This window comes from Tamandua tetradactyla, chromosome X, assembly GCF_023851605.1.
Source record: "Tamandua tetradactyla isolate mTamTet1 chromosome X, mTamTet1.pri, whole genome shotgun sequence".
Classification (NCBI taxonomy): domain Eukaryota; kingdom Metazoa; phylum Chordata; class Mammalia; order Pilosa; family Myrmecophagidae; genus Tamandua; species Tamandua tetradactyla.
This window is the reverse complement of record NC_135353.1, coordinates 82,454,130-82,463,881: the sequence shown is the minus strand read 5'-3', so window position 1 is coordinate 82,463,881 and position 9,752 is coordinate 82,454,130. Positions and strand designations below refer to the sequence as shown.

Below are 9,752 nucleotides of genomic sequence, written 5' to 3'. Positions count from 1 at the left end.
GAAGGACAGTGGTGAGGGGAAATCCTCCCAGTGGGCAGAACTTCGAGCAGTGCACCTGGTTGTTCATTTTGCTTGGAAGGAAAACTGGCCAGAGGTGCGTTTGTATACTGACTCATGGGCTGTTGCTAATGGTTTGGCTGGATGGTCAGGGACTTGGAAAGACCATAATTGGAAAATTGGTGACAAAGAGGTCTGGGGAAGAAGTATGTGGATAGACCTTTCTGAGTGGGCTAAAAACATGAAGATATTTGTGTCCCATGTGAATGCACACCAGAGGGTGACTTCAGCAGAGGAAGATTTTAATAATCAAGTGGATAAGATGACCCGTTCTATGGATACCAGTCAGCCTCTTTCCCCAGCAACTCCTGTTATTGCCCAATGGGCTCACGAACAAAGTGGTCATGGTGGTAGGGATGGAGGTTATGCATGGGCTCAGCAACATGGACTTCCACCTGGCTACAGCCACTGCTGAGTGCCCAATCTGCCAGCAGTAGAGACCCACACTCAGCCCCCGATATGGCACCATTCCCCGAGGTGACCAGCCAGCTACATGGTGGCAGGTTGATTACATTGGACCACTCCCTTCATGGAAGGGGCAGCGATTTGTTCTAACTGGAATAGACACATACTCTGGATATGGGTTTGCTTTCCCTGCACGCAATGCTTCTGCCAAAACTACTATCCGTGGGCTTACAGAATGCCTTATCCATCATCATGGTATTCCACATAGCATTGCTTCGGATCAAGGAACACACTTCACAGCAAATGAAGTGCGGGAATGGGCACATGCTCATGGAATTCTCTGGTCTTACCATGTTCCCCATCATCCAGAAGCTGCTGGATTGATAGAACGGTGGAATGGCCTTTTGAAAACTCAATTACGGTGCCAACTAGGTGGCAAAAACTTGAAAGGCTGGGGTAATGTTCTCCAGGAAGCTGTGTATGCTCTGAATCAGCGTCCGCTGTATGGTGCTGTTTCTCCCATAGCCAGGATCCATGGGTCCAGGAACCAAGGGGTGGAAATGGGTGTGGTGCCACTCACTATTACTCCTAGTGATCCACGAGGAAAATTTTTGCTTCCTGTCCCTGCTACCCTGAGTTCTGCTGGTCTCCAGGTTTTAGTTCCAAAACGGGGTGTGCTTTCTCCAGGAGAAACAACAGTGATACCACTGAACTGGAAGTTAAGATTGCCACCTGGCCACTTTGGGCTACTTATGCCTCTGGATCAACACACCAAGAAGGGGATTACATTATTGTCTGGGGTACTTGACCCTGACTATCAGAAGGAAGTAGGACTGCAACTATGTAATGGAGGTAAAGAAGAGTTTTCTTGGAATATAGGAGATCCCCTGGGGAGTCTATTAGTACTACCATGCCCTGTGATTAAAATCAATGGAAAACTGCAACAACACAATCCAGGCAGGACCACTAATGGCTCTGAGACTTCAGGAATGAAGGTTTGGGTCACCCCACCAGGCAAAGAACCACGGCCAGCTGGAGTGCTTGCTGAGGGGAAAGGGAACACGGAATGGGTAGTGGAAGAAGGTAGTGATAAATATGAACTTCGACCACGTGATCAGTTACAGAAACGAGGACTGTAATGCTGTTTTGTTTGTGTTATACTATTTAAGTTGTAAGATATCAAGTTTAAGAATGAATGCTGCCCAAGGATTTGCACGCTATTCTGAAGAGATTTAATGTGTTTTCCAGTTATATGCAGGACAGTTGAGTATTGTCAGGTAAAAGAAAAAATGTGTGCATATTTGTTTTCATTTGGAAATTAAGTATGGTCTAAGGTGATATATATATATATATATATATATATATATATATATATATATATATATATATATATATATATATGTGCCAAGTTGACAAGGGGTGGACTGTCATGGTTAGGGACAGGTGTCAACTTGGCCAAGTTGTGGTACCTGTTCATCTGATTGGGCAAGCGCTGGCCTGCTGTTGCAATGAGGACATTTCATAGGATTAGGTCATGATCACATCAGCTACATCCACAGCTGATTCCATTTGTAATCAGCCAAAGGGGAGTGTCTTCTGCAATTAGTGATGCTAAATCCAATCATGGGAAGCCTTTTAAGGAGGACTCAGAGGAGACAGGTTGCATTCCTGCTTTGGCTGGTGAGCCTCTCCTATGGAGTTCGTCCAGGCCATCCATTGGAGTCATCGGTTTCGCAGCCTGCCCTATGGATTTTGGACTCTGCGTTCCTACGGTCACGTGAGACACTTTCATAAATTTTATATTTGCAAGTGTTCCCTGTTGGTTCTGTTTCTCTAGAGAACCCTAACTAATACACCCTACTTCACAAAAGTGCAAATGTACATATCTCAGATTTAAGAAGTAGCTTTTGATTCATTTGGACCAACCAAAAATATCTATAAATAATGATTATCAAGTGTTCAAAAAATAATTTTTATAGCAAATTTGATATTTATATTTTAACCATAATCTTTGGTTCAATAGAGAACTCTGGATTTTTCAATTATTGTAATCTTATTGGTTTTGAGAACTGCCTTATCAAATAAAACATTTCTAAAAGAGCTAAGAAAAATGTTATTGACAATTTTTGGCCCTTTTAGCCACTGAACAATTTCCAATTTATGTGTGTCTTCAGTAGCTTCTGCAAGAAAGAAATTCTTCTATATTGATGTTTCTACTATCTAGCTAAAATTTTATTTTTTTTTCTATATGTTAGTCATCATGTTGTTATATAAAAAAACTACACAACTATACTTTAAATTTTTTTCTAGAAATTAAATTGTTGAAGATATTCACACTTTCTCTGAAAAGAATTTACTCTCAAGTACTACTAAGTTAGACTCACTCCCCACCCAGCCACTCCCATCACCACTTTTGGACAGGTAGAAGCTATAGATATTAAGAACTATGCAGAAGGAATATCTGGCTCTGGCAGAAGTGCAAAGGAAAAAACTCATAGATCAATAACTATGCGACAAAAATACAAGCTGCCCAAAATAAAACCTGTTAATTTTCTTTTTTTTTACAGCAAAGGATACAAAGAAGAAGCCAAAAGAAGAGAGGCATAGGGAGAGGTCTGAGAAGGTCTCAGACACAAGCTTTTTTCTTTTTTTTTACAGCAAAGGATACAAAGAAGAAGCCAAAAGAAGAGAGGCATAGGGAGAGGTCTGAGAAGGTCTCAGACACAAGCTTTCATGTCTTCTCCATGTAGAGTCAGAGCATGTCACCTGCCTGGCACAGGAATGTCCCTGTTAATCATGGAAACTCTCTGCAGATTTAAGAGTCCAAGGGTTTCAAGGGTCCAGAGGGTTTCAAGACTTTAGTTTATATGGAGTCTGTATCAATGATGGAATCAATGCCCATGTGGTTGAGTTCAATCTCTAATGGCCCTTCCCTCCCAGAGGTCCAGGAGCTGGGGCAGAGATGGCATGACCCAAAGTCCCAACCCCTAATCATTGTTGTTTCTGGTGCAGCCAGCCCCCATTCCAAGACAACAGTGGCTACCATGCCTCTGTCATATTGTTAATGTATAAAGTATCATGGGTGGTCCTGAAACCTGTTAAATTTTGATAAAAAGAATAATTAATCTCAGCTGTGTAAAATAAATTTCCCATCTAAACAAACACAACTAGAGTTAAAATATAACGCAGGCTACTGGGTTTTAAAGTATTTTCTGGCAAATAACCAAAGGTTCTAAATTTATATTTTGAAAAACAGCATGAGTTCTGCAGGTGTGTTTGCAGAAAAGGGTTGCAGCTCAATTCCATTAATCTGTTAAAAGCCAAATGTGTTTTGTGGCTGGCATCTGCTGGTCTTTGTTCCATTTTGTTGCTTCCAGACTTGTGATGGAAGCCTCTGGGGGCACTGATCCAGGACAAAACACTGGGTTTCCTCTTTTAGCTTAGAATCTGCAAGGGCCAGAGATTACTTCTCTTTAGATTTTGGCAATTTCTGTGACTCCTCACTGAGTACCAAGGTTATTTTTGTGTTGATCAACAAAGTCTACACTGGCTTAGCCACTTCTGAAGCAGCAGCTCTCCAAGCCTCTGGATCTACTCTGAGGTTTCTTCAAAATGTTTCCCCTTTTAGGGAACTTACTTAAAATGAAAAAGGGAATATATGAAAAACCCACAGTTAATATCATCTTCAAAGGGTAAAAACTGAAAACATTCCCCCTACGATCAGGAACAAGACAAGGATGTTCACTATCACCACTGATTTTCTACATTGTAGTGGAAGTTCTAGCCAGAGCAATTAGGGAAGAAAAAGAAATATAAGGCATCGAAATTGGCAAGGAGGAAGAAAAACTCTCACTGTTTGCACATGATATGATAGTATATGTAAAAAACCATGAAAAATACACAGCAAGACTACAAGAGCAAATAAACGAGTATAGAAAAGTGGCAGGTTAAAAGATAAACCCTAAAAAATCTGTAGTGTTCAGATTTTCCTCAGAAGAGGAAACAGAAAGGGCCAAAAGGCACACAAAATGGCTGAGAGATTCCAAACAGAGACCAGAGGTTATCCCGGAGGTAATTCTTATGCATTAAGGAGATATCGCCTTGTTCAAGATGTAGTGGGGAGGCCGGAGGGAATGGCCTGAAAATGTAGAGCTGTGTTTCCAGTACGCAGGTTTCTTGATGGTGATTGAACAATGATATAGCTTTCACAATGTGACTCTGTGATTGTGAAAACCTTGTGTCTGATGCTCCTTTTATCTACCATATCAACAAAAGAGTAGAACATATGGAATAAAAAATAAATAGGGGGAACACATGTTAAAATAAATTTAGTTTGAAATACTAGTGGTAAATGAAAGCGAGGGGCAAGGGGTATGGAATGTATAACTTTTTCTTCTCTGTTATCGTTTTATTTCTTTTTCTGTTGTCTTTTTATTTATTTTTCTAAGTCGATGCAAATATTCTAGGAAATGATGAATATGCAACTATGTGTTGATATTAGGAATTACTGATGGTATATGTAGAATGGAATGATATCTTATTGTTTTGTTTGTTAGTTGCTAATTTCTTTTGAACTAATACAAACAATCTGTAGTGCTTCTATACACTAGTAATGAACAATCTGAGGGGGAAATCAAGAAAAGAATTCCATTTACAATTGTAACCAAAGGAATAAAATATTTAGGAATAAACTTAACCTAAGAGACAAAAGACCTATACGAAGAAAACTACAAGAAACTGTTAAAAGAAATCACAGAAGACCTAAACAGATGGAAGGGCATACTGTGTCCACGAATTGGAAAACTAAATATAGTGAAGATGTCAATTTTACTAAACTGATTTACAGATTCAGTGCAATGCCAATCAAAATCCCAACAACTTACTTCTCAGAAACAGAAAAGCCAATAATCAAATGTATCTGGAAGGGCAGGGTGCCCTGAATAGCTAAAAGTATCCTGAGGAAAAAGAAATGAAGTCGGAGGTCTCATGCTGCCTGACTTTAAGGTATATTATGAAGCTACAGGGGTCAAAACAGCATGGTACTGGCATAAAGATAGATATATTGACCAATGGAATCAAATAAAGTGTTCAGATATAGACCCTCTCATCTATGGACAATTGATCTTTGGTAAGCCGGTCAAGCCAATTCACCTGGGACAGAACAGTCTCTTCAACAATTGGCACCTAGAGAACTGGATATCCATATGCAAAAGAATGAAAGAGGACCCATATCTCACACCCTATACAACAGTGAACTCAAAATGGATCAAAGACCTAAACATTAGGTCGGAGACCATAAAAATCTGTGCGAAAAAAATGTAGGGAAATATCTTATAAATCTTATACTTGGAGGCGGTTTTATAGACCTTACACCCAAAGCAAGAGCACTGAAGAAAGAAAGAAAGAAAGAAATGGGAACTCCTCAAAATTAAACACTTTAGCACATCAAAGAACTTCATCAAGAAAGTAAAAGGACAGCCTACACAATGGGAGACAATATTTGGAAACAGCATATCAGATAAAGGTCTAGTATCCAGAACTTATAAAGAGATCGTTCAACTCAAAAACAAAAACACAGCCAATCCAATTACAAAATGGGCAAAAGACTTGAGCAGACACTTCTCAGAGGAGGGAATACAAATGGCCAAAAGGCACACGAAAAGATGTTCAACCTCCCTGGCCATTCGAGAAATGCAAATCAAAACCACAATGAGTTATCATCTCACACCCACCAGAATGGCCATTATCAACGAAACAGAGAATGACAAGTGCTGGAGAGGATGTGGAGAAAGAGGCACACTTACCCTCTCTTGGTGGGAATGTCAAATGGTGCAACCACTGTGGAAGGTCGTTTGGCAGTTCCTCAGAAAGCTGCATATAGAATTGCCATATGACCCAGCAATACCATTGCTATGTATCTACTCAAAGGACATAAGGGCAAGGACACAAACGGACATTTGCACACCAATGTTTGTAGCAGCATTATTTACAATTGCAAAGAGATGGAAATAACCAAAAGGTCCATCAACAGCTGAGTGGCTAAACAAACTGTGGTATATACATACAATGGAGTATTATGCAGCTTTAAGACAGAATTAGGTTATGAAGTATGTAACAACATGGATGGACCATGAGGACATTATGCTGAGTGACATTAGCCAAAAACAAAAGGACAAATACTGTATGGTCTCACTTATATGAAGTGACATTAGTGAATAAATTTGGAATCTTTCGTTGATAACAGAGACCATCAGGAGATAGAAAAAGGGTAAGATATTGGGTAATTGGAGCTGAAGGGATACAGACTGTGCAACGGGACTGGATACGGAAACTCAGAAATTAACAGCACAATACTACCTAATTGTAATACAATTATCTTAAAACAATGAATGAAGCTACATGTGAGGATAGAGGGAGGAGGGCTGGGGGCATAAATGAAATCACAAAGAAAGATAGAAGATAAAGATTGAGATGGTATAAGATAGGAATGCCTAGAGTGTATAATAATAGTGACTAAAGGTACAAATTTTAAAAATCTTTGTGCATGAGGAAGAACAAAGGAATGTCATTATTGCAGGGTGCTGAAAATAGATGGCAATTAATATTTTAAAATTTCAACTTATATGTGAGACTAAAGCAAAACATGTTTACATGGTACAAAATTTATATTTTCAATAGTGCATTTCCTAATACAACTTATGTAGATAGCTCGGTGGAATACCATAAGTACTTGGAATCTTGGGTAGGACATGAGATTTTGTTGGTTTGTCCAGAGTGATGCTCCGATGAATCCCAGAGTGATTCGATCAGTGAGCGGAAAAGTATTTGCAAGCCCCCTTCAGGGAATGGTGAGAGCGGGGAGAAATTCAACTTCCCCAAGTCGAATTCTTGATAGTCTCACAAGCAGTGTGGACAACCAAAGCTACAGGCTGAGCCCCCAGTCTTGGGGTTTGTTCATATGAAGCTTAACCCCACAAAGGATAGGTCAAGTCTACTTAAAGTTTAGGCCTAAGAGTCACCCCCAAGAGAGCCGATCTGGTTGCTCAGATGTGGCCTCTCCCTCCAGCCAACATGACGAGCAGTCTCACCACCCTCCCCCTCTCTGCACGGGACATGACTCGCAGGGGTGCGGACCTTCCTGGCAACCTGGGACAGAGACCCTTCAATGAGCTGAGACTCAGCATCAAGGGATTGAGAAAAACCCTAGAATGAGCTGAGAATTAACATCAAGGGATTGAGAGAACCTTCTCGACCAAAGGGGGAAGAGTGAAATGAGACTACGTGTCAATGGCTGAGAGATTCCAAACAGAGACAATGTTCGAGATGTAGTGGAGAGGCTGGAGGGAACAGCCTGAAATGTAGAGCTGTGTTTCCAGTACCCATGTTTTTTGATGATGATTGAATAATGATATAGCTTTCACAATGTGACTGTGTGATTGTGAATACCTTGTGTCTGATGCTCCTTTTATCAACTTTGTCAACAGACAAGTAGAACACATGGAATAAAAATAAATAACAGATGGAACAAATGCTTAAATAAATTTAGTTTGAAATGCTAGTGATCAATGAAAGGAAGGGGTAAGGGGTATGGTATGTATAATTTTTTTCTCTGTTTTTGTTTTAAGTTTTGTTTTGTCTTTTTAGTTCTTTTTCTGAATTGGTGCAAATGTTCTAAGAAATGATCATGATGATGAATATGCAACTATGTGATAATATTTTGAATTACTGATTATATATGTAGAACAAAATTATCATATATTAGAAACGTTTGTTTTTTCTTGTAAATTTTTTTAATTAATAAAAAAATTTTAAAAAAAGAAAAAAAAGAAATGGAACCTAATAAACTTTGTGTAGGTGTGACTGATCACTCTTCACACTTAGACAACATTTGTGTTTTGTGTTAATTCAGAAAACCTACAGGTTAAGTAGAAAGCAAAATATCCTAAGGAAGGGGGAGGTGGGGACTGCTGTTGAAGAGGCTGCGGATAGCTTCACAGGACTCTAGGGGTGGTAGCGCTGGACCCTGGGCCGAAACTCTGCTACAAGACTGGCAGTCAACTGGACACGAGCCATGACTACATACACTGTATCTGATGGAACCAACTCGACCTGGACGACTACGACCAGAAGGTGAAATACGCAGCCAAGGAGAAGACGAGGAGGCGGCATATGCCTGAGCCTATGCGGCCCCCCAAGCCCGACCTTCAGGCATATCGACCATGACACCAAGATGGCTCTACCGACCCAAGCAACCCAAACTATGAAGAGTCCAATGAAAGTAGCAGTAGCAGCAGCTCCTAGCTGGAGCCTTGTGGGCATGAGCTCTTCTGCCTAAAAAATGAGTTCCAAAGCAAAAGGTCACATCAGTTATTGTGTATCAGGATATAATCCAGAAAAGGTGAATGAGGAGGTGTCAACCCACAGCCTCTGGATCCACCTGTGGTAGAGGCCCTCAAGTTGTGTATTCAGCAGAAGGCAAAACACCAGAGCGGACACTAACCAGGTTGAACACATTCTCTCCAAGCTGGATCCCTTGCAGTACTCAAAAGAATCCTACCTAGGGAGCTCCTCCCTAGTTTGGTCATGCCAGAAACTGTGCGGACCTTGAGACCCACCACCTCACCCAATTCACAGAAGAAGGGAGTTGCAGGAGTACACCTTGCTACCTTCCTTGCAGCCATTCTTTCCTATATATTGGTCCATTTGACCAGCCTAATATTCTGGCCTATTTCAAGAACTCTGTTCCACTAACTTGGTATTCTGGAAGCAGAAACTTCAGGCAGAGTTGGGGTTTATGAAGCTTTCCCACTGTGGTCTTACGTCAAGCGACAGGTGGCTGCTGCTGTTCCCTCCAGTCCCACTAGGCATGTTTGTTATTTTATGGTTCCTCTTTTGTGAATGTTCCTGCTCACTTCCATCGAGTGCCATGTTTTCTTAGCTCTTTTTGTTTTCAGGTCCCTTTCTTTGTTCTTTCCTTCCTCCCATCATTCTACCTCAGGTAGAATCCATCAGGTCTTCCATCTCCCACCCTCATATGACTGCCCATGTTCACATAACTGCCTTCAGGATACCAGTTGTGCAAGAGCCTTATCAGTGTTGTGGGACCCCCAGCAGCTCAAGGCTTTGCAGTTAGAGAGTTCTGAGAATCTTTCTCACAAGCTCTTCAGGTAAGTGATGCCAATAAAGTAACAGATGCTTTATGTTTGAGTCCTAATTGCAAGCTGTCTCCCTCCCCTTCCATGTTTTTTGCATATTTCTCATGTTTCTCACATGCCCCACTGCATTGTGCT

At 40.8% G+C, this 9,752-nt stretch overlaps 1 pseudogene; it reads left to right on the top strand.

The window, feature by feature from the left end:
* The first annotated feature begins 3,719 nt into the window (after window positions 1-3,719).
* Window positions 3,720-8,961, top strand: LOC143671904 (UPF0561 protein C2orf68 homolog pseudogene; annotated as a pseudogene).
* The last annotated feature ends 791 nt before the right edge of the window (window positions 8,962-9,752 follow it).